Source organism: Bombina bombina, chromosome 4 (assembly GCF_027579735.1).
Source record: "Bombina bombina isolate aBomBom1 chromosome 4, aBomBom1.pri, whole genome shotgun sequence".
Lineage (NCBI taxonomy): Eukaryota > Metazoa > Chordata > Amphibia > Anura > Bombinatoridae > Bombina > Bombina bombina.
Genome location: NC_069502.1, coordinates 820,526,152 through 820,552,660, shown reverse-complemented (window position 1 = coordinate 820,552,660; position 26,509 = coordinate 820,526,152). Strand labels below are relative to the sequence as shown.

Sequence of the window (26,509 nt, the reverse complement as noted above, 5' to 3'; positions counted from 1 at the left end):
GGAGATCCTTATTTCTATCCTCTTCTGCGTTCTCTATAGATAGTATATGTTCCCTCACTCGCTCCCTAACGGGTCTGGTGGATTCTCCTATGTACTGTTTTCCACAAAAACATTCAAGCAGGTAGATTATATTTTTGTCTGTACATCGGATTTGATGTTTTATGTTGTATTCTTTTCCGGTGACGTTGGATTTAAATTTCTTTCTCTTTTCTGAATCTCTGCAAGACTTGCAGGCAAAACATGGAAAAAAAACTTTTATTTCATTGCCTTTAAGGTCTCTGTCTGGTTTCTTTTTCTTTTTTAGGTCAGTGGGTGCTAGTTTGGTTTTTAAGTTATTAGCTCTTCTGTAGATGATTTCAGGTTTTTCACCTATTTGGTCTTTTAATTTTTCATCTAATTTAAGTATACTCCAATGTTTTTTTATAATTTTTTCAATTTTCTTATGATCTTGATTATATTGGGTTATAAATGGCAATTTTGGTTTTTCTTTCTTTGTGCCAATATTTTGTTTGTAAATTATTTCATTTCTATCTCTGTTTTTTATTACTTCTATTTGTTTGTCTATAGTTTCACTTTTATAGCCTCTTTCTATAAATTTCTTTTTTAATAGTTTTGATTGTTCTATATAATCTTCTTCCTTTGTGCAATTCTTTCTGATTCTTAATAATTGCCCTTTAGGGATATTATTTTTCCATTTACTATAGTGGCAGCTTTCTGCATGGATATAGTTGTTACTATCTACTGTTTTAAAGTGTGTTTTACTCTTGATTTGGTTATTATCAATATAAATTTCCAAATCAAGAAAGATGATTTTTTCATTACTGATTTCATACGTAAATTTTAAATTTTTTTCATTGTTATTCATTTTGTTATAGAATTCCTCAAAACTTGACTTTTCCCCTTTCCAAATCATTAAGATATCATCTATATATCTTTTGAAGCATACCAGGTTCGCTCCCAATTGAGTATTTGTTAGAAATTCTGTTTCCCATAGCCCCATAAATAGGTTAGCGTAACTGGGAGCAAACCTGGTGCCCATTGCGGTTCCGCAGATTTGATTATAGAAGTTTCCTTCAAAGAAAAAATAGTTATGGGTTAAAATATATTTTATGCTTTCTAGTATGAAATCTTTTTGTATTGATGACATTTCTTTATCACTACTCAGATACTGGTCAACTGCTTGTAATCCATCTATATGTTTAATGCAAGTGTATAATGAAGAGACATCACGTTATAAGCCACATTTCTTCGGTCCATATTATATCCTTTATTAATTTTATTACATGTGTGGAGTCTTTTATATAGCTTTCTAGATTTATAACATGTTTCTGAAGGTATTTGTCAACATATTCGGAAAGGTTGGAGGTGAGGGAATTAATTCCCGATACAATGGGGCTGCCTGGTGGGTTTTTTATGTCTTTATGGATTTTTGGTAAAGTGTAAAAAAGTGGTATTTTGGGAAATTTTGGTAGTAAATAGTCAAATTCTTTCTCTGTTAATATATCTTTTGTTAAAGCATCTGTTAATATCATTTTTAGTTCTAATTTGTAAAAACTGGTCGGATTCCTAATGCATTTTTTGTAGGTGTTATCATCTTGGATTAATTCGTTACACATTCTTAAGTAGTGTTCTTTGTTTAGAACAACAATCCCTCCACCCTTATCCGCTGCCTTAATCACGATATTTTGATCTTTTTCCATGTTTTCTAATGTTTCTCTTTCTTTTTTTGTTAGGTTATTTGTTTTAAATTTAGAATTATTCTCAATTTTTAGTTTTCTTAGATCTTCATTTACAAGTTTCTCAAAAGTTTCTATACATGGGCCTTTTTCGTGTTTTGGGTAAAATGTTGATTTATTCTTGAGGTTAGAATGTATAATGCCGTTTGTGTTGTTTGTTTGTGAACCTGTAACTTGTTTTTCTAGTGGTGTTTTGGAAAAGTATCTTTTCAAAGTTAGGTTTCTAACGAAATTTTGTATATCTATATATGCGTTGAATTTATTTAGTTTATTTGTTGGAGCGAATGTTAGACCTTTATTTAGGATTCTCTCTTGTTCCTTTTTTAGGGTGACTTATCTGTTGATTACAGACACACATAGTGCCAGACAAAGACATTATATTTTAACTTCTACATTTAGCCCAGTATCCAGACATAAGACAACATAAAGTAACCAAGTCCACTAATCATTCACGAACTAGAAGTGTAATAAAATGAATTTAATCCAACTGTTTTAACGAATTTGATCTTAATAATTCATAAAATTTGATAAAATAAAATTTGATTTTTTTTTTCATTTTGTTACTATAAACATATGATTGACAAATATCTTCATCTGTTAATAACGGTTTAATTTAATTTATTCCCAGTCATATACATCGTTTTTTGTCCCATAATTTTCTCATATTTTCTCATATTATCTCATTTTTATGTCATTAAGTTCAAATTTATCATAAAAATAAGGCCAAGATATATCAAATAATTGTCCCTCTAAAGATTCAAAGGTATCTGAACTGAGACAACTACAAAGTAAATATCAACCAATGGGAGAATAGACTGGAGGTTTAAATTAGACCGCCAAACCGCAATGGAGCATTATGTATGAAAAAGGCTGCAGGTGACAGCCGAAACGCGTCCAAACGTACTGCTCCAGAGACCCAGGATCCTTTTTTCAGCTTGTTCATCTGAACAAGAATACATCCAGCAGCTCTACACTAAAGATAAGAACATAGAACTGCAACCGGAATAAATTACGAAAGGTACAAAGAAAGAGGACCGTTTACAAGGAGATAGCTGAAAACAAGTCAGATCTCTGTTAAAGTGTGAATCCTCCGGTACCCCCCTTCTTCTTTGTTCCGCTAACTGACATAAAAAGGGACCCACAAAAATCAAGAGTTCAAAACACTCCACCGTTTGATACTTGTGAAAACTTCTCTGACTAACCGCTCAACAAAGGTGAAAAGAGAATAAAGTCGGACAACATCTAGCTAAGAAATTGGCAAGAAAAAGGAAAAATTGTATTTTGAACAATAAAATACACCTGAAGGACCGTGCAAGACCCCCTGGTGGGTCCTCCAACAAAGGATACAGAAGATCGTAACCTTCACATTTCAACAAAAAAGGATTACAATTAAAGTAACAAACTGTTGCTTTTGCTTACACTTTTAGATACTATTTCATGAGACCCCCTGGTGGGCTTCCAGGATCAAAAAGTTTGCCACAACAGACACGATCCACAGAATAACTATACCGGTATAGTACACAGACTTGATCATTTCTGCTATTTTTAAGGTACCGTTTAAATTTTTAAGCAACAAGCCCCGGGCTAATGCGCTTTTGCATAATTTTCTATTCCAATTTTATTGTATAAATATATTTTATTGTATAAATATACATATTATATGCATTATTCCTCATATCAACTAATAGTCTCGTTTGCGCTCTAGTCTCTAAGATACATATGTAAGAAGCTAGAAAATACAACATATGTATTTCTAGGAACGCAGTATTATTAGAAAAAGATATATTTATCACAGTTTTTTAATCATTTTAACACCGGATCCGGTTCAAATAGGTTAGTACAATCTTTTAATTGTCTTAATGAATGTATGTCTATATAGAGTTACTTGAATAAAATCCTATATAATATTTACTCAAATCAGATATCTGTCTTTTATATCACTCAATGAAATTATTACACTTCTAGTAACTTACATTTTTAACATAGTTTCATGCAATTATCATATTACTCATGCAATTATCATATTACTAGGCAAGATTTAGACTGAGTTTATCTGATCCAGAGCTACTCCAGTCGCACTGCAAACTAATTATATATCCCCATATAGACTCAAATGTAATGCATCGCCTTTACGTCACGCAAGACGATTTTACAAACATAATCTGGTCAAAACATAAAAGTAAATGCACCATTAACAACTTTATGAAGCATCATCCTGCAAATATAGGGATATATACCACGTTGGCATTTTGACTCTGAAATAACATAACATCATCAAAAACACACATAATCACAATTAATTGCAGCATTGTAAATTATTGCTGGTTTACTGTTTTATTAAAAGCTGTGTTTTCCCCTTTTGGGTTTTAAAAAAACTAAACAAAAAAGAGCTATACAAATAACATTTAATTTCATACCATTAAATTGGGATATTGATTTCTTTCTATTGCGTATGTCAAGAACTTTGACCCCCTAAATGGAAATGTAACAAGGTTTGTATTTCTTTGGGATATGACTGTTTAAAGGGACAGTATACACAAATTTTCATATAACTGCATGTAATACTTTACTATAAAGAATAATATGCACCGATAATGATATAAAAGTCCAGTATAAAACAGTTTAAAAACTTACATAGAAGCTCACAGTTTAGCTCTGTTTAAAAGGTTATTGGAACACCCACTGCAAGTGGGAAATATCAGACACTCCCCCTTCCTTTGCATATTAAAAGACCCTTTACACAAACAGAAGCAAGCTGGAATAGGTATACGTCAGTATTCTCCTAAAACCTTGGGGCTTGGTTAGGTGTCTGAAAATCAGAGCAATGTTATTTAAAAATAAGCAAAACTATCCATTTAAAAAAAAACTAAAAAAACTTTATGGGCTATATAAATAGATCATCTACAAAACATTTATGCAAAGAAAAAAATGAGTGTATAATGTCCCTTTAAGTTTTTTTCCTTTTGCCAAAAAGAGGCTTTGATTTTAATTTCTGAGTTTATAGAGGTATCAAATTGTTCTATTATTAATTTAGCATAGATTTTGTTAATGCACTCAAATCTAGGCTCTTTTTGGACTTCCATTTTTTTAAAACTAAAGATCTGCCTGTCAAAATAATTTTACAAACTTAATATTTACCTGGATTATTGTTTCTCCGTAAAGGAAAAAGATGTACTTGTCCCGTAATTTTATTTAGCTAATAAGGTGCTGGAAATCTACATTTACAACATTTATTATCAGAGAATGTATCCCATTTTGCTTTCACTGCGGGCGTAATATGTGTCCTATTAATTATTTTTGTATGGGATTCTGTCCAGGAGGTTGATAATGTTGCCTTGTCTGACAACTGGAAACTTTTTTGAATTATGTCTGATTGACATCAGTTGGTAGCTATCTTTTCTATATTCTTTAAACCTTGAAACACTTTTGATCTTAATGCTGGTTCAAAGTTTGGGTTTCCACATATTGTAAGATATTTAGACCACCTAGGATTGGCTTGTGAGATTTAAAAAAAAAAAAATTGCCAGACACCTATCATGTTTTTGATAGTAATCACGGTTCTAACTCCTGGTGGTAGTTTTCCTTTACAATGTAACAATGCTTTTAGCAAAGGCGGATTAACTATCTGTTCTTCCAACCCAGAGATTGAATAATATTGTTAACCAATCTATTGCTATTTTCCCCATACATGTTAAATAATATAATTCAATATCGTGGAAGGACATTCCTCCCTCTTCTAAAGTAGGTCATTTTTTTTTTTAGGGCTAGCACCCTTCACTTCCTGCCCCACAAAAACCTCACACATTTTTTTTTTTTTAAATAAAGATAAGTCTCTATGTTTAATAAATAATGGTACATTTTGTAATAGATATAATAGCTTAGGGAACAACACCATTTTGATCAAATTGACTTTACTCGATAAGGACAAAGGAAATTTGGACAAAGTTGATGTAATTAAATATTTTTGCAAAAATACAAGGATAGTTTAACTCAACCAGTCGTTGGGGTTTTTCGCAAATTTAATACCCAAATATTTAAGTTCATCCTTTGTTTCTTTAAATGGGCATTTTTTTAAACTGTTTCTGTTTTTATGTATCCAAAAAAATTCTGATTTAGCTACGTTCACTTTATGACCCGAAGAAGAGCTAACTTTTTCTAAGATTTGGATTACTATAGGAATTTTTGTTTTAGAATCTCTTAAGAAGACTAATAAATCGTCCACGTAAAGTAACAGCATAATTCTTCTTTTCCCTTCCCAAATGCCCTCAATTTCTTTTCTAAGATAAATAGCAAGTGGTTCGATAGCTAGGTTAAATAGGTAAGGGGATAAGGGGCACCCCTGTCTTGTGCCTTTCTGAAGGGAGAAATTTGGCGTAGTACTTCCATTGACTAAAATATTGTCAAAATGATTTTTGTAAATAGTCTTAACAAATCTGAGGAAATGTCCAGTTATCCCAAATTTTTGTATCACCATGAAAAGATAGTCCCACGTGACTGTATCAAATGCCTTCCCGGCATCGATTGGTATGATAGCAATATCTGTTTTAGGTAAGGATCTCTTTTTATTAAATTGCTGCCAATAATAATCAATAGTTAACTGTAATTTCCTCAGATTGATAGTTAAATTTCTCCTCGGCATAAAGCCAACCTGATATTTATGTATTAACAGGTCCATCACTCTCTTTAGCCTTTGTGCGATAACACTAGTAAATCTTTTATAATCATTATTTAGCAATGACATTTTTCTATATGCATTTAGTTCTTAAGGATCCTTTTTCAAGCTTAATAAAATTGTTGATGCAGTAAAATATTTAGATTGCATATTTCCTTGTATAAAAATTGTGTTAAAGGACCACTTAATGCAGTAGAATTAAGTAATTAAATACATAATAAAAAGACAATACAATAGCACTTACTCTGAATTTTAAATAAGCAGTAGATTTGTTTTTCTCCCATTTTCCAGCCCCCTGTATCATGTGACAGACATCGGCCAATCACTAGTATACGTATACAATGTGAGCTTTTGCGCTTGCTCAGTAGATAGTAGATTGCTAATATATGCAACAGGTTTAATAGAAGCTTTCTGATTATAAGAATATATAGGATATTATTTAATGATCACACTGCTGGATGGTTAAATATAGAATGATGAGTTTAAAAGTTCTGTATTAACCTTTTAGCAACCTCACCTATGTTTGCAAGAGGTGTTAAATTACCCCAGATTTGGCTCTATATATACATTTTATGTTTGTTATACTCACTTATTTCTAAATGACGATATACTGCACTGCACTATGATAAAAATATATTGCAATTATTTGTTAATAATGACTGTTTACTTCTTAAAGGTTTATGAAAGATTTTGATTTATTATTGACAGTCTATACAAGACATTTTTCTGATTGGTTGCTGTGAATTAAGACAGTTCTTTGATAAGGGGAGAGGGGGTTAAACATCTGTTAAAATGTTTGTTAGATTGTTCGTTGTCACTTGGTCTGATGAAGGGGTGAGATCTCCGAAACGCCACGGCATGTATAATTTTTGTTCACAATAAAGCACTATTTAAAAGGGTTCAGTGAGTGCATATCTGATTTTGACTATTGATTAGGTTTGCTTGCACCCTGTTTGTTACTCGGATAGTGAGAGTGCGCTTTTTTAAGCTTACATACACATATACACGCCTTTTGAGTCCTTGCCAGTCATTGACAATTTTAAAGCCTTTTTAAACCTTATTCAGTATTAAACATTTTTTTTTTTTTTTTTTTTTTTTAAAAGCTTTATTGATGAGAATAAACGGTGCACAATGAAAGTACAAAGAAAAATAAAGTAAGGTTACAAACATTGCACTGTACAGTCAGAGTTTTATACATCAAAGTAAAGGTGCAATTCACATCTTTATGAAAGATAAAGAAAGGTTCCGCCCATCGGGTATCTCCCCTGGGCGGGAACTAGTTGTCAATTTTTTTTTTTATTTTTTTTTTAACTTGATCTTCAACTTTCTATGTTATGAGCTTAAGGTAAAACATTAATTTGAATCTAGAAGAGGAGAGTGGGAGTGTTAGAAAGAAAAAGCAGAGAGAAGCAGCAGAGGGAGGGGAAGAGAGAGAGAAAAGAGAGAGGGAGAGAGAGGGAAAAAAAAAAAAAAAAATGGCAAGGGAGGAGTCGAGAAGGGAGGGAGGGGAAACTATATTGTTTTGTGCCACAGGGCCAGCATCATCTCGTAAACTGCCAACTTGTGAGTTTTCAGGAAGTGGAATCTCTCCATAAGGAGGGTATCATCAATCTGAGCACGCCATTCCTCTACGGTAGGAGAGACCTGCGTTTTCCATTTTCTGGGTATAAGTATCTTGGCGCCTGTGATCATAATCAGCAGGAGGGCCAGATGTGCTTCACTTTGTGCTTTGGGTAATTCCAGAAATAAGAGTATCTCTGGGGAATTAGGGACGTTAATATTGAGGATTGCAGACATTTCCTCTACGACTGTCGGCCAGAAGTTCCCAAGGTTCTGACAGTGCCACCAAATGTGAAGTAGTGACCCGTCTTCGCCACATCCCCTCCAACAAGTGGGGTTGAGAGTAGGGAACAGTTTATGCAACCTTACCGGGGTAAGGTACCACCTACTTAGAAGCTTTATATGAGACTCTTGAATATATGCTGACACCGAGGATTTCTTAATCAAGCCAATAGCTTTCAGCCATACCTTATAATCGAATTCTGAGCCCAGTTCTCTGTGCCACTGGTCGATATATGTGGGGAGGGTGTCCGCCTCGGGAACGAGCAAAATTTTATAAATCATTGATATCAAGTGCTTAGGGACTTGTACAGAGGTACATAGGGTCTCAAAGGGTGTTAGATTCCTTCCCAAGTCCTGTCTATTTTTGTGGGTTTTTATAAAATGGATTAGCTGATTGTAGTGTAACCATGAGTTAAATATTCCTGTGTGTAATTCTCTCAGCCTATCCTGGGGCAAAATGTTTCCGTTTTCTACTATGCCTTGTAATGACCCCTCTCTAAGACTGTATGGCCTGGACCTGTGGGAGCCTAATTTGTGAAAGGGAAGATCAGGATTCTCGACAATCGGGAGAAGAGGAGAGCATTTTGTAGATATATGAGTAGTAGTAGCTACCATACAGTCCCACACCCGGAGAGTCTCTGTCAATAAATGATAATTCCGAATGATCTTCGGTCTCTTTTGAGGGGAGATCCAAGCCAGTACGCCCATATTATTTAGTTTGAGTATGTTTCTGTCTAGCTGCACCCATGCCTTCTGTTCTACATTGTGAGACCATTCGACTACCCTCTGTAAAATAACAGCATTTCTATATGTTTTTAAGTCGGGAAGGCCCAATCCCCCTCTATCTCTGGGCAGGTACATGTTTCGCCTAGCAAGACGGGGTTTAACTTTAGCCCATACAAATTGCTCGATAAGTCTTTGGAGCTGGTCTAGAGCAATAGGGACTGTCTGAAAAATATATAAAATCCTTGGAAGGATGTTCATTTTGATAACTCCCACTCTTCCCAACCAGGAGATGGGCTTGTTGCTCCAAGAGGAGAGATCTACTGTGATATTATGTTTGAGTGGTCCATAGTTATGTTTATATAGGTCTGAGGGGTTGGGGGTAAGATATATTCCCAGGTACTTTAATTTATCCTTGGCGATTTTGATTTTGTATTTTTTTTGTATAGCTTGTATAATTTTAGGACATGTGTTAATATTTAAGAGTTCTGACTTGTTAAGGTTGAGGAGGAAATTGGAAACATCACCAAAGGTCTTTAATTCATTTAATAATTCGGGGAGAGATGTATCGACTTCAGTGATTGTGTAGAGAACATCGTCAGCATAGAGAGCTTGTTTATGTTCGACTTGATCTAAACGTATTCCCGATATGTTTTGATTTTGTCTGATTTTTTGAGCTAGGGCTTCTATGGATATGGCAAATAGGAGCGGGGATAGAGGACACCCCTGCCTGGTGCCATTGCTAATAGGGAAAGATTCAGATAGAGTCCCGTTCACTCTAATCCTAGCGTTAGGGCTCGAGTAGAGGGCGAAAACCGTATTAAGGAAAGCTTCCCCGAGACCCATTCTCTCCATAACCCGACGCAGAAAAAGCCAATCGACCCTGTCGAAGGCCTTCTCTGCGTCGGTTGAGAACAGCACCAAGGGTATGTTTGTGTTTCTGGCGTGGGAGATAAGCTGCAAGACCCTGGCGGTATTGTCTTTGGCTTCCCTGCCTGGGACAAAGCCCACCTGGTCATTAGAAACTAATTCTGGGAGATATTTGTTGAGGCGATTCGCCAGGATTTTTGCCAAGAGTTTCATGTCCGTATTGATTAGGGATATGGGTCTAAAGTTTTCTGGAACCTCTGGCGCCTTACCGGGCTTAGGGATGACTGTTACATGGGCTTCCAGGAGAATTTTGGATAGATGCGGGTTGTCTCTAAGGTTATTAAACAACTGAAGGAGGGGGATAGATATCTCATCGACAAATTTTTTGTAATATGAAGACGTAAAACCGTCCGGGCCTGGGCTTTTTCCCGAAGGGGAATCTTTAATGGCTTGTATCAACTCCTCCCTAGTAATTGGGGAGTCTAGATATTCCGAGGCCTCACTAGGTAAAGTCGGTAACTCTAGGCCTTGGAGGTATGTATCAATGGCTTTAGACTTCTGAGGCTGCTGGGTCTCTCCCTCAGACGGCGCCATACTTGTCTTTATGTTATATAGTGAGTGATAATATTTGTGAAACTCAGAGGCAATCTGCGAGCTACTATGTAAGTGGCGACCGTCTTTGGGTTTGAGTGAGTGGATATAGGACTGTAGCTGTTTTTTCTTAAGGGATCTAGCCAACATTCTACCAGGCTTGTTCCCTCCTTCATAATAGTAGCGCCTCAGGGAAAGTGCTTTCTTTTGCCTCAGCTCTTCTAAATATTTATTTAACTCTAGTCTTGTAGAGGTTAGTCTATCTCTCACGTCTGCGTTTAGAGGGTCTGACTTATGTGATGTTTCTAGTGTACTTAATGTAGAGGTTAATTCAGAGTAACAGACTCGCCATTGTTTATTTAGTTTTGCTTTGTGTCTAATTATAGCTCCCCGTATCACACTTTTATGAGCTTCCCATAACGTCACCAGTGACGTAGAGGGGTTTGTATTTATGTGGAAATACTCCTTAATCGCTTTGCGTATGTCTTCTAGTATTAAGGGGTCATCAAGTAAGGTGGCGTCGAGTTTCCACGTGTAGTTGGTGACCGGAATATCGGGCCATTGCACCAGGCAAGTGACCGGTGCGTGGTCTGACCATGTGATATTACCTATTTCGCATTTTTGCGTGATTGAAAGGCCGTTGGAGTCTGTATAGATGTAGTCTATTCGTGAATAGCTATTGTGGGGTATAGAATAGAAGGAGTAATCCCTTGATTTCGGGTGGAGGAATCTCCAAGTGTCGTGGAGGGCAACCTCTCTAAGGGAGGAATTAACCTGGTGTATTGTAGATGAGGGGGTGCATGTTGTACCCTTCGATGAGTCCATTACAGGATTGGCTACTAGATTAAAGTCCCCTGCCAAAAATGTAATCCCCTTGGAGTGTTCCAAGAGGAGGTTAGTGACCTTCTCAATAAAGCATCCCTGTGAGTGACTGGGAGAGTACACGGCTGCCAGTGTAATGTAGTGGCCGTATAGTGTTCCTATCGCTATTATAAATCTGCCCTCCGGATCTTTTTCTAGTTGAGTTAAGTGGAAAGGTACTGACTTATGAAAGATGATGCCCACCCCCCCTTTTTTGCTCGCCCCCGAGGAAAACACCGCCGTTGGGAAAGTAGGGTTATGCCATTTAGGTTCTTTCCCCTTCTGGAAGTGAGTCTCTTGCACAAGAACAATATGGCTCTGAAGTTTAGCTAACTCTTTAAAGGCAATAGACCGCTTGCCCGGGTTATTAAGGCCTTTTGCGTTTATTGTGGTGATATTAATACCATGATCCTGAAACCTGCTGGCTCTGGGCAGCATGTTTACTTTCTGTGTGGGCGGGAAAGGAGAGGAAGAAAAAAAAAAAACAAAAAAAAAAAAACTAAAGATTAGAGAAAGAAAAAAAGAGAAGGAAACCTATATATACAAAACAATTGAAGTACTCTTCTAGTTATGACAGTGTATTACTCATACACCGTTATGTGTTGTAATTATGAGCAATCAAATGTCTGTGCAATTCAATAAACAAAGTAAGAAGAAAAAACAAATCGTATTCTTTTATAACACAACAATTTCAGAAAGAAAAAAAAAATAAAGACTCTATCAACAACAATAGGGGAAAAGCCCCATAACTGACGTTAGTTATTATTGAACTCAGCACCCCGATTACAGCATCGGGGTGCGATGCATTCTATTTTTTATGGCACATGATGGAAAGATAGGGCTTACGTGCTGGGCCGTGTGAGGGGGTCAGAACCCCCTGTTGGGGCGTATATAGTATTCCTAGAAATTTTGTTGGGATTGACAGCATACTTCAACTCATCTGCTACATATCAAATAGTGCAGCCTATCTTTTTTTTTTTTTTTTTTTTTGTAAAATATTTCAACCGAGAAGAAAACTATGAGTTTAAAGTATTAGACAATCTGTAATTAAATTGGCTTCTATTGTGAGTAGGGTTCAAGGAGGGGGAGACCAGGTTTACCATAATATTCCTCGTATGGGGGCGTAGTTTCAGAGCCCAACTGCCCTTAATATCATATAAACCATTTTCTAAGTAGACAGTGTATTTGTAAGGGGGAATAACAGGGTCTGTAGAGGGTAATAAGTGGATATAACTAGTGATATCTGTTCCTTAGAATGTACGTCTTAGAACTTTGAAGTACCCTGCAGGTGGCTCAAGGACTCCATTAGGTTTTAGTCTAGTGCCAGGGGCCTATACTTAAATCTCGTTTAATTCTAATAAAACACTCCAGAGAATTTAACATATCTGCTTTCAATAAAGATAAACAAACCTAACAGTAAATACATAAACAATTCTATATTATCAGAAGTCCAGATTCAAGTCCAGCATCTTAGACCGGGGATAAGGTCTATCATATCACAACTTTATCAGAAAAATAAATGATACAGTACTTTACCCAACAGATTCCGGACCCAAAGGTTCACCCAAAGGAGGATTGGGAGGAGGGTGTATCATTTTCAGAACTTGCACTCCTTGAAGTGGGCATCTGCAGAGACAAATTATCAAAGAATTCTTTTTCATCCGCCCCTGGCCTAAAGATAACGGTCTTATTGTTATTATTGGCTATGATGGAGACGGGAAAACCCCAGCGATATTGTATCTTGTGAGACCTTAAGGCGGATGTTATGTGGCTTAGTTCTCTCCTCTTCTGGAGGGTTACTGGCGACAAGTCAGTAAAAAGCTGTATCTCTTCCCCGGCATGTGTTATAGGATGTTTACGCCTTGCTTCTTGGATGATCTCTTCCTTGTCCTTAAAGCTAAGGAATTTGACAATTATGTCTCTAGGCGGGGCTTTGCTGGGAGGTCTGGGCCTGAGGGCCCTGTGCGCCCTTTCAAGAGGAACATCTGGAGCAGAAGGCTTTCCTTTAATAATTCTGAAAAGGGCTTGCAAATATCCCTCAATCCCTTGCTGAGAGACCGTTTCAGAAACACCACGTATTCGCAGGTTGTTCCTGCGGCCTCTATTATCGAGGTCTTCGATTTTGTCATTCAAAAATTGTAGGTTATCCGCATGGTGTTGTAATTCAGTTGAATTCTGTTTTATAGATGCAGAGGTGCTGCCCATGCTTGTCTCCACTCTAAGAATTCTAGAATCAAGTGCTGCCATGTCCTTTCTTAGGTCTCCAAATAAAGATTTCATCTCCTGTAGGACACCCTTTATATCCTCTTTGGAAGATAAATTAACTATGTCCTCCTTAGTAAGAAATGATGAGTGTGGAGAGTCATTATTAGGAGAGGGAGCCTGAGTCAGATCCATGTCTTCCCTGCTCACAGTTTTGCCTGTATTTACTGGCTTTAGATATTGAGAAAGGGGCTTAGAGTGAGCTGCTTTATCGGCCCTGCTCTGCTTCTTATTCGGCATAACCTGCTTGTGTGAGATCTGAGGGTTATGATGTAGTTGAGAGTCCCAGAAATTGTATCTATGTGGCGTGGGTGCCTGTGTATGGGGAGAAGTGAAAGATCAGGCCTCTGACTATTATTTATTTCCACAGTTCCCACAGAGCGCCTTAACCACCACCCCACAGTGCACACTGATCTCCGGTCCTCTACCTGCTTCAGGCACTACCCTCTGTCCCCTTCTTTATTGACAGATCTGTGGTGCGTTTTGTGTTACCTGCTGCTTGCTCCGGCGGACTGATGTGGGGGAGAGCAGGCAAAGCCCTCCGATTGCGGAAGCAAGCGCTGGTGTCGACCCTCTCAGAATGGATGTGTATCCGCTTCACCGGCTTCTCGCGGTACAGGGTGCTCTGCAATATACCCGAGGTAAGATGTAGGTCCGGTGATCTCCGGGGTACCAGGGGCTGTAGGTTGGTGGTGGTTTCCAGTGATTGCCTCCTCATCCAGCGCGGGCCGCAAACAGTAGTCGGGAGTTTCCGGTCCCCAGACAGGCCTGATAGAATCTCGGCACCGCAACAGACAGGCCCTGCAGCGATCGAGTTCACAATAGCCTCAGAAAGTTAATGTCACCCCTCAGGGGTGCAATATCAGCCTTTATGCCCTTATTAATGTTCAATTAGTGCCATAGAAAGCTATCCTGTCAGTTAAGGAAGCAGGAGCCCTTCTAGTGCGTGGCCATCTTCCTGCACGGCCAGACTCCGCCTCCAGTATTAAACATTTTTTATTTAAAATGTTTATGTATGAGTGTAACACTTATTTAACATGCAGTTTTTTTATTATTTTTATTTTAACCCCTAAAGGCTGTGACACACTGCAAGCGATGCAGCACGAGGCGAAGCAGCTGCTTCGCACTGCGTCGCATCGTTTCTCAAGTTCAAATATTTCTGCAGCAGAGTGCTCAGAGATGAAAAGGCAGGACACACTGAACGCGCACAGCCACATCTGCACGCCGCTCCGCTTGCAGTGTGTCACAGCCTTTAGACTTTTCTTCAGATCTCAGGTTGTGCTAATTTTTTTTAGCACTATTTTATAACTTTAAACTTCTAATTTGAGCAATATTTGTCACTTTCACAATCTCCATTAAAATTAGAGGGCATGCTAAGGATGTGTTGGCTGCGTTAAACCTTCTCTGGTAAATCTGTTATACTGTGGACTTGTAGTATTAATTTGTGCACTTTTTTTTAGCATGGTCCAATGATATTGTACCTCGCACTATAATTAGTGCTCTACTTGTAATCTGGGTTTATATTTGGTATTTTTCAAATAGTTTTTAATTTTGGTCTAAATTGTAATACTTTTTAAAGTCAGTATTGCGTTATAAGTTTAACATTACAGAAAATAATATTTGACGTCTTAGATTTGTAGGCACATTCTCTGTTTACCATATTTTATTTTGTAGACAACATAAACATATTTTAAGTTTTCAATAGATGAAATAAATCCTATCTTTTGTAATTTAAAGGGACAGTCAACACCATAATTGTTTTTGTTTTAAAAAGATAGATAATCCCTTTATTACCCATTCGCCAGTTTTGCATAACCAACACAGTTATAATAATACATGTTTTACCTCTGTAATTACCTTGTATCTAAGCCTCTGCACACTGCCTCCTTATTTCAGTTCTTTTGACAGACTTGCATTTTAGCAAATCAGTGCTCACACCTTGGTGAATTTACGTGCCTGAGCTCAATGTTATCTATATGAAACATATGAACTAACACCCTCTAGTGGTGAAAAACCATTCAGATTAGAGGCAGTTTAAGGTCTAAGAAATTAGCATATGAACTTTCTAGGATTAACTTTCAACTAAGAATACCAAGAGAACAAAGTGAAATTGGTAATAAAAGTGAATTGGAAAGTTGTTCAAAATGACATGCCCTGGTGAGACACTTTACCTGTCTACCCCCTTTAAGACAATTCTATGTCACTAGATTGTCAAAGATATTAGTGATAAATGATACTTTAAATAGACTTAAAAACTTTTATTATGCTTGAGTAGCTATTTAAAGGTTTTAACCCCTTAATGACCACAGCACTTTTCCATTTTTTACATTTTTGCGGTGTTTGTGTTTAGCTGTAGTTTTCCTCTTACTCATTTACTGTACCCACACATATTATATACCGTTTTTCTCGCCATTAAATGGACTTTCTAAAGATACTATTATTTTCATCATATCTTATAATTTACTATAAAACATTTTTATAAAATATGAGGAAAGAATGGAAAAAAACACACTTTTTCTAACTTTGACCCCCAAAATCTGTTACACATCTACAACCTCCAAAAAAATACCCATGCTAAATAGTTTCTAAATTTTGTTCTGAGTTTAGAAATACCCAATGTTTACATGTTCTTTGCTTTTTTTGCAAGTTATAGGGCAATAAATACAAGTAGCACTTTGCTATTGCCAAACCACTTTTTTTCAAAATTAGCGCTAGCTACATTGGAACACTGATATCTTTCAGGAATCTCTGAATATTCCTTGACATGTATATTTTTTTTTTGTTAGAAGACATCCAAAAGTATTGATCTAGGCCCATTTTGGTATATTTCATGCCACTGTTTCACCACCAAATGCGATCAAATAAAAAAAAATGTTAAATTTTCTCCTGTTAAGTGTGATCAGTCCACGGGTCATCATTACTTCTGGGATATTAACTGCTCCCCTACAGGAAGTGCAAGAGGATTCACCCAGCAGAGCTGCTATATAGCTCCTCCCCTCTACGTCACCCCCAGTCATTCTCTTGCACCCAACGAATAGATAGGATGTGTGAGAGGACTGTGGTGATTTTAATTAGTTTATTACCTTCAATCAAAAGTTTGTTATTTTATAATAGCACCGGAGTGTGTTATTCATTCTCTGGTAGAATTTGAAGAAGAATCTACCTGAGTTTTTTTCTATGATTTTAGCCGGAGTAGTTAAGATCATATTGCTGTTTCTCGGCCATCTGAGGAGAGGTAAACTTCAGATCAGGGGACAGCGGGCAGATTAATCTGCAAAGAGGTATGTAGCAGTTTATTATTTTCTGACATGGAATTGATGAGAAAAACCTGCCATACCGTTATAATGTAAACTCAGCCTTCATACAGTAGATGTATCTGGTATTAGGCTGTCATGTATGTATATTTTACACTTCAGTATTCTGGGGAATGGTACTTCTCTGGATTTATACTGTATGCATAGTCCTAACCTAATTTGCAGGGACTTGCAATAGGTTTTTAAATAACAATTAATTTATTGAGGTTAAACGTTTTTTTGCTGGCATGTAAAATCGTTTATTTCTCTGAGGTACTGGGTGAAAAAATGTTTTGGGCACTGTTTTTTCCACTTGGCAATAGTTTTATTTAAATTTAAACAGTTTACTGATCTCTCTCACTGTTATGTGTGAGGGGGAGGGGCCATTTTTGGCGCTTTTACTACGCATCAAAGAACTCAGTCAGAGGTTCATTTTCTTCCTGCATGATCCGGTTCATCTCTACAGAGCCCAGGGATCTTCAAAGCTTGTTTTGAGGGAGGTAATCATTCACAGCAGAGCTGTGAAGATTGTAGTTCACTGTGATAAAAATCGTTTATCTGTGTATTTTTTCTGCTGTCAGGGTTAGTTATCCTTTGCTAATGGGAACAATCCTTTGCTAAAATTGTATATTTCTTACAAAGATTTGATGCTATAATTTATTTATTTCAACTGTCATAATTTTTTCTGTGCTTCTTATAGGCACAGTTTGTTTTCATATTATTGTAAATTACTTGAAAAGCATTTCCAAGTTGCTAGTTAATTGCTAGTGTGTTAAACATGTCTGATTCAGAGGAAGATACATGTGCTATATGTGCTAAAGCCAAAGTGGAGCCCAATAGAAATTTATGTACTAACTGTATTGATGCTACTTTAAATAAAAGTCAATCTGTACAAATTGAACATATTTCACCAAACAACGAGGGGAGAGTTATGCCGACTAACTCGCCTCACGTGTCAGTACCTGCATCTCCCGCTCGGGAGGTGCGTGATATTGTAGCGCCGAGTACATCTGGGCGGCCATTACAAATCACATTACAGGATATGGCTACTGTTATGACTGAAGTTTTGGCTAAATTACCAGAACTGAGAGGTAAGCATGATCACTCTGGGGTGAGAACAGAGTGCGCTGATAATATTAGGGCCATGTCAGACACTGCGTCACAGGTGGCAGAACATGAGGACGGAGAACTTCATTCTGTGGGTGACGGTTCTGATCCAAACAGATTGGATTCAGATATTTCAAATTTTAAATTTAAGCTGGAAAACCTCCGTGTATTACTAGGGGAGGTATTAGCGGCTCTGAATGATTGTAACACAGTTGCAATACCAGAGAAAATGTGTAGGTTGGATAGATATTTTGCGGTACCGGCGAGTACTGATGTTTTTCCTATACCTAAGAGACTTACTGAAATTGTTACTAAGGAGTGGGATAGACCCGGTGTGCCGTTCTCACCCCCTCCGATATTTAGAAAAATGTTTCCAATAGACGCCACCACACGGGACTTATGGCAAACGGTCCCTAGGGTGGAGGGAGCAGTTTCTACTTTAGCTAAGCGTACCACTATCCCGGTGGAGGATAGCTGTGCTTTTTCAGATCCAATGGATAAAAAATTAGAGGGTTACCTTAAGAAAATGTTTGTTCAACAAGGTTTTATATTGCAACCTCTTGCATGTATTGCGCCTGTCACGGCTGCAGCAGCATTTTGGTTTGAGTCTCTGGAACAGACACTTGAATCATCTACACTAGATGAGATTACACACAAACTTAAAGCCCTTAAGTTAGCTAACTCATTTATTTCAGATGCCGTTGTACATTTAACTAAACTTACGGCTAAGAATTCCGGATTCGCCATTCAGGCACGCAGAGCACTGTGGCTAAAATCCTGGTCAGCTGATGTTACTTCTAAATCTAAATTGCTTAATATACCTTTCAAAGGGCAGACCTTATTCGGGCCCGGGTTGAAAGAGATTATCGCTGACATTACAGGAGGTAAAGGCCATGCCCTGCCTCAGGACAAAGCCAAAGCTAAGGCTAGACAGTCTAATTTTCGTTCCTTTCGTAATTTCAAAGCAGGAGCAGCATCAAATTCCTCTGCACAAAAACAGGAAGGAGCTGTTGCTCGCTACAGACAAGGCTGGAAACCTAACCAGTCCTGGAACAAGGGCAAGCAGACCAGGAAACCTGCTGCTGCCCCTAAGACAGCATGAATCGAGGGCCCCCGATCCGGGACCGGATCTAGTGGGGGGCAGACTTTCTCTCTTCGCCCAGGCTTGGGCAAGAGATGTTCAGGATCCCTGGGCGCTAGAGATCATATCTCAGGGATACCTTCTGGACTTCAAATCCTCTCCCCCAAGAGGGAGATTTCATCTGTCAAGGTTGTCAACAAACCAAACAAAGAAGGAAGCGTTTCTACGCTGCGTACAAGATCTTTTATTAATGGGAGTGATCCATCCAGTTCCGCGGTCGGAACAAGGACAAGGGTTTTACTCAAATCTGTTTGTAGTTCCCAAGAAAGAGGGAACTTTCAGGCCAATCTTGGATTTAAAGATCCTAAACAAATTCCTAAGAGTTCCATCGTTCAAGATGGAAACTATTCGAACAATTTTGCCCATGATCCAAGAGGGTCAGTACATGACCACAGTGGATTTAAAGGATGCTTACCTTCACATACCGATTCACAGAAATCATTTCCGGTATCTAAGGTTTGCCTTTCTAGACAGGCATTACCAGTTTGTAGCTCTTCCATTCGGATTGGCTACGGCTCCAAGAATCTTCACAAAGGTTCTGGGTACTCTTCTGGCGGTACTAAGACCGCGAGGAATTTCGGTAGCTCCATACCTAGACGACATTCTGATACAAGCTTCAAGCTTTCAAACTGCCAAGTCTCATACAGAGTTAGTACTGGCATTTCTAAGGTCGCATGGATGGAAGGTGAACGAAAAGAAGAGTTCTCTCTTTCCACTCTCAAGAGTTCCCTTCTTGGGGACTCTGATAGATTCTGTAGAAATGAAGATTTACCTGACAGAAGACAGGTTAACAAAGCTTCAAGATGCATGCCGTATCCTTCATTCCATTCAACACCCGTCAGTAGCTCAATGCATGGAGGTGATTGGATTAATGGTAGCGGCAATGGACATAGTCCCCTTTGCACGCCTACATCTCAGACCGCTGCAATTGTGCATGCTAAGTCAGTGGAATGGGGATTACTCAGATTTGTCCCCCACTCTGAATCTGGATCAAGAGACCAGAAATTCTCTTCTATGGTGGCTTTATCGGCCACATCTGTCCAGGGGGATGCCATTCAGCAGGCCAAACTGGACAATTGTAACAACAGACGCCAGTCTACTAGGTTGGGGCGCTGTCTGGAATTCTCTGAAGGCTCAGGGACTATGGAATCAGGAGGAGAGTCTCCTTCCAATAAACATTCTGGAATTGAGAGCAGTTCTCAATGCCCTTCTGGCTTGGCCCCAGTTAACAACTCGGGGGTTCATCAGGTTTCAGTCGGACAACATCACGACTGTAGCTTACATCAACCATCAGGGAGGGACAAGAAGCTCCCTAGCAATGATGGAAGTATCAAAGATAATTCGCTGGGCAGAGTCTCACTCTTGCCACCTGTCTGCAATCCACATCCCGGGAGTGGAGAACTGGGAGGCGGATTTCTTAAGTCGTCAGACTTTTCATCCGGGGGAGTGGGAACTTCATCCGGAGGTCTTTGCCCAAATACTTCGACGTTGGGGCAAACCAGAGATAGATCTCATGGCGTCTCGTCAGAACGCCAAACTTCCTCGCTACGGGTCCAGATCCAGGGATCCGGGAGCGGTTCTGATAGATGCTCTGACAGCACCTTGGACCTTCAAGATGGCTTATGTGTTTCCACCCTTCCCGATGCTTCCTCGATTGATTGCCAGGATCAAACAGGAGAGAGCATCAGTGATTCTAATAGCACCTGCATGGCCACGCAGGACTTGGTATGCAGATCTAGTGGACATGTCATCCTGTCCACCTTGGTCGCTACCTCTGAAACAGGACCTTCTGATCCAGGGTCCCTTCAAACATCAAAATCTAATTTCTCTGAAGCTGACTGCTTGGAAATTGAACGCTTGATTTTATCAAAACGTGGTTTTTCTGAGTCAGTTATTGATACCTTAATACAGGCCAGGAAGCCTGTTACCAGAAAGATTTACCATAAGATATGGCGCAAATACTTATATTGGTGCGAATCCAAAGGTTACTCTTGGAGTAAGGTTAGGATTCCTAGGATATTGTCTTTTCTACAAGATGGTTTAGAAAAGGGTTTATCCGCTAGTTCCTTAAAGGGACAGATCTCAGCTCTGTCCATTCTGTTACACAAACGTCTGTCAGAAGTTCCAGACGTTCAGGCTTTTTGTCAGGCTTTGGCCAGGATTAAGCCTGTGTTTAAAACTGTTGCTCCGCCATGGAGTTTAAACCTCGTTCTTAACGTTTTACAGGGCGTTCCGTTTGAACCCCTTCATTCCATTGATATAAAGTTGTTATCTTGGAAAGTTCTATTTTTAATGGCTATTTCCTCGGCTCGAAGAGTCTCTGAGTTATCAGCCTTACATTGTGATTCTCCTTATTTGATTTTTCACTCGGATAAGGTAGTTCTGCGTACTAAACCTGGGTTCTTACCTAAGGTAGTCACTAACAGGAATATCAATCAAGAGATTGTTGTCCCATCCTTGTGTCCAAATCCTTCTTCAAGGAAGGAACGACTTCTGCACAATCTGGATGTAGTTCGTGCCCTAAAATTTTATTTACAGGCAACTAAAGATTTTCGACAAACGTCTTCCCTGTTTGTCGTTTACTCTGGTCAGAGGAGAGGTCAAAAAGCTTCTGCTACCTCTCTCTCTTTTTGGCTTCGTAGCATAATACGTTTAGCCTATGAGACTGCTGGACAGCAGCCTCCTGAAAGAATTACAGCTCATTCCACTAGAGCTGTGGCTTCCACTTGGGCCTTTAAGAATGAGGCCTCTGTTGAACAGATTTGCAAGGCTGCAACTTGGTCTTCGCTTCATACTTTTTCCAAATTTTCCAAATTTGACACTTTTGCTTCTTCGGAGGCTATATTTGGGAGAAAGGTTCTTCAGGCAGTGGTTCCTTCTGTATAAAGAGCCTGCCTGTCCCTCCCGTCATCCGTGTACTTTTGCTTTGGTATTGGTATCCCAGAAGTAATGATGACCCGTGGACTGATCACACTTAACAGGAGAAAACATAATTTATGCTTACCTGATAAATTCCTTTCTCCTGTAGTGTGATCAGTCCACGGCCCGCCCTGTTTTTTACGGCAGGCAAATATTTTCTAAATTATACTCCAGTCACCACTACACCCTTTGGCTTCTCCTTTCTCGTTGGTCCTTGGTCGAATGACTGGAGGTGACGTAGAGGGGAGGAGCTATATAGCAGCTCTGCTGGGTGAATCCTCTTGCACTTCCTGTAGGGGAGCAGTTAATATCCCAGAAGTAATGATGACCCGTGGACTGATCACACTACAGGAGAAAGGAATTTATCAGGTAAGCATAAATTATGTTTTTCACAAACTTTAGGTTTTTCACTGAAATTATTTACAAACAGCTTGTGTATATATGGCACAAATGGTTGTAAATGCTGCTCTGGGTTCCCCTTTGTTCAGAAATAGCAGACATATGTGGCTTTGGCGTTGCTTTTTGGTAATTAGAAGGCCGCTATATGCCGCTGCGCATCACACGTCTATTATGTCTAGCAGTGAAGGGGTTAATTAGGAAACTTGCAGGGTTAATTTTAGCTTTAGTGTAGAGATCAGCCTCCCACCTGACACATCACACCCCTTGATCCTTCCCAAACAGCTCTCTTCCCTCCCCCACCCCACAATTGTCCCTGCAATGTTAAGTACTGGCAGCAACTCTGCCAGTACTAAAAAAAAAGCTATCTTTGATTTTTTTTTATTTTTAAAATAAGCATATTTACATATGCTGCTGTGTAGCCACCCCCAAAGAGCTCTCTAACCCTCCCCTCTAACTTATTGGGAGCCATCTTGGGTACTGGCAGCTGTCTGCTAGTACCCAGTTTACAATACAATATTTTTTTTATATATTTATTCTGTAGTGTAGCTTGCTCTCCCTAAAGACCAATCCCCCACTCCCTCCTAGATCCCTTAGATGATTTATATTTAATACTTCCACCCCCTCTCACTTTTGCTTTGAAATTTTTCTGCAGTGTAGCGGTTCCCACCCACTCCTGCCCCCTGTGCACGCACGCGCGTTCATGTGCACCCCCGATTAACCCATCCATGATCCCGCCCCCCTCTGCATCATTGAAGCCATCGATGTCCGCCCACCCGCCTCCCACGTCGGCTCGCACCCACCAACGATTGCTGCCATCGATGTCCGGTGCAGAGAGGGCCACAGAGTGTCTCTCTCTGCACCAGAGGGCTTATAAAGGTTATTGCAGGATGCCTCGATATCGAGGCATCACTGCAATAACCGAAAAGAAGCTGGAAGCAATATGGATCGCTTCCACAGCTTTCCCAGACTGAAGACGTACAGGGTACATCCTCGGTCGTTAAGGGTATTTTTTGGAGGACGTACCCTGTACGTCATCGGTTGTTAAGGGGTTAAATAAACAAAACAGATTATATTTTTTTTCTTCGAATTTTCTTCTAATATTAGGTCTGTTAGAGATTTTTTATAAGTGATTCTTATGTTTTGCTTCATCTGTACAATATTTGGATCTTAGATCTTCGGAAAATTTATTTTTTTACATGATTTCTTTAAAGGGACAGTCAACACCAGAATTTTTGTTTTTTAAAAAGATAGATAATCCCTTTACCCATTCCCCAGTTTTGCATAACAAACACAGTTATAATAATACACATTTTACCTCTGTAATTAGACTGCACCATTATTTTAGTTCATTTGACAGACTTGCACTTTAGCCAATCAGTGCTCACTCCTCAGTAAATTCACGTGCATGAGCTCAATGTCATCTATGTGAAACACATGAACTAATGTGGTGAAAAACTGGCAAAATGATTTCAGATTAGATGCGGCCTTCAACGTCTAAGAAATTAGCATATGAACCTCCTAGGTTTAGCTTTCATCTAAGAATTCCAAGAGAACAAAGCAAAATTGGGGATAAAGGTAAATTGGAAAGTTGTTTAAAATTACATGCCCTATTTGAATTTTGAAAGTTTTTTTTGGACTTGACTGTCCCTTTAATGTTGGTTATAAAATAAATATAAAATATTCTTAAACAACTTTCTGATGTACTTCTATTATCATGTTTTCTTGTTTTCCTTTGTTTAAAAAGCAGGAGTGTAATCTCAGGAGTCTGCACCTGTCTGCAGCACTATATGACAGCAGTTTTGCAACAACTTATACATTATCAAGAGCACTAGATTGCAGCACTATTTCCTATTATGTAGTACTTAAAGCATGTGCAAGCTGCTAACCTAGGTATCTCTTCAACAAAGAATAACATGAGAACGAAGCAAATTCGATAATAGAAGTAAATTGGAAACTTTTAAAAAATTGTATTATTTGAATAATGAAAGAAAAATGTTGGGTTTCAGATCCCTTTAAGCATTAGCATAAAGCTAGGGAAAGGTGTAGGTGGTCATAGCCTGCCCCTTACTCTTGTGGTAGACACTCATTCATAACAGTTGAAATGTGCTCAAAATATAATAATTATGTCATTAATAACTAACATTAATCCCATTGTATATCTTAACAGGTGAATTTACAAACTGCAGTTATCCTAGTCCTAGCCATGGTGAAAATACGGATAGCAACGTGGAAAATTTATGTTCTGAATATGGGAATTTTTTTACCAGGAAATCAACTCTTAAAAGCCATCAGAAAATTCATACAGGAGAGAAAGCATTTTCATGTTCTGAATGTGGGAAGTGTTTTACTGACAAATCAACTCTTATTAGACATCAGAAAATTCATACAGGAGAGAAAGCATTTTCATGTTTTGAATGTGGGAAATGTTTTACTCGGAAATACACGCTTAATGCTCATCTGAGAATTCATAAAGGAGAGAAAGCATATTCATGTTCTGAATGTGGGAAATGTTTTACTTGGAAATCAACTCTTAATATTCATCAAAACATTCATAAAGGAGAGAAAGCATTTTCATGTTCTGAATGTTGTAAGTGTTTTACTGACAAATCAAATCTTATTAGACATCAGAGAATCCATACAGGAGAGAAACTATTTTCATGTGTTGACTGCGGGAAATTTTTTACACAGAAATCAATTCTTATTAGTCATCAGATCATTCATACAGGAGAGAGAGCATTTTCATGTTCTGAATGTGGAAAATGTTTTGCTTGGAAATCACATCTTATTCAACATCAGACAATTCATACAGGAGAGAAAGCATTTTCATGTTCTGAATGTGGGAAGTGTTTTAATGACAAATCAACTCTTAGAAGCCATCAGCAAATTCATACAGGAGAGAAAGCATTTTCATGTTCTGAATGTGGGAAGTGTTTTGCTCTGAAATCACATCTTATTCAACATCAGACAATTCATACAGGAGAGAAAGCATTTTCATGTTCTGAATGTGGGGAATGTTTTGCTCGGAAATCACATCTTATTCAACATCAGACAATTCATACAGGAGAGAAAGCATTTTCATGTTCTGAATGTGGGAAATGTTTTGCTCGCAAATCAATTCTTATTAGTCATCAGAGAATTCATACAGGAGAAAAACCATTTTCATGTTCTGAATGTGGGAAGTGTTTTAATGACAAATCAACTCTTAGACGCCATCAGAGAATTCATATAGGAGAGAAAGCATTTTCAGGTTCTGAATGTGGGAAAAGTTTTGCTCCAAAGTTAAAACTTATTGCGCATTAGAAAATCAATTTGGGAGATAAAGCATGCTAATATTTTGCACAGAGCGAACCCCTATGTTAAGCCCTTATCTGGTTTAGGATAGTCCCCCTAGCTGCATAAAATGCATTGTGCTGAATTATAACAAATAATATTTTTTGATTTCCAAATTTTTATTAAAAATAAAAACACTAAATTATTTTAGAAAGGTTACTTAATATATTTATAAATCCATAAATGTTTTGACTACATTTGAGAAAATATCAATAATCTTGTGTATTGAAATTGTAATAAAAATTATGATTTATTTCATACAGGTGGTGAAAGTTCACAATCCATTTGATTCTTTGGTGAGAGGGGTTCTCAGACAGAGTTGTGGCTCATTTCCCTACAGAGTACAGTGATTTTTGGAGGGATGTATTTGTAGTATAGGTAGTGATATATTTTTCACCTATTGGGATTTAATCAAATGCCTTTCCACATGTGTCACAGGGACGTGTCCTTTTCCTCTTTCTGTTGGTTTGAGAATATACTCTTATTCCAGATCCTCTGCTGTTATGTTTCAGCACTGGTTTTGGCTTCCTACTGGTTTTCTCCATTAGTAGGGTGTCCAATGTTAAGTACTATATTTTTTGTTATTTGGCAATCTATAAGCCTTTTAGGTTATTGTTATATATTTATTTAATTTCCCCTTTAAAAACTTTTTTATGTATTTGTCATGTTTTCACTCATGTACATTTTTTAAACCTTACAGGCATTTCATGTGCATATAATTTCCATCTTAAAGGGACAGTCTAGGCCAAAATAAACTTTCATG

The 26,509-nt window shown here is 38.2% G+C and overlaps 1 pseudogene; it reads left to right on the top strand.

Moving 5' to 3' along the window:
* LOC128657911 (gastrula zinc finger protein XlCGF26.1-like) overlaps positions 1 to 25,746 on the top strand; it is a 37,776-nt pseudogene extending 12,030 nt beyond the window's left edge.
* Positions 25,747 to 26,509: the final 763 nt, after the last annotated feature.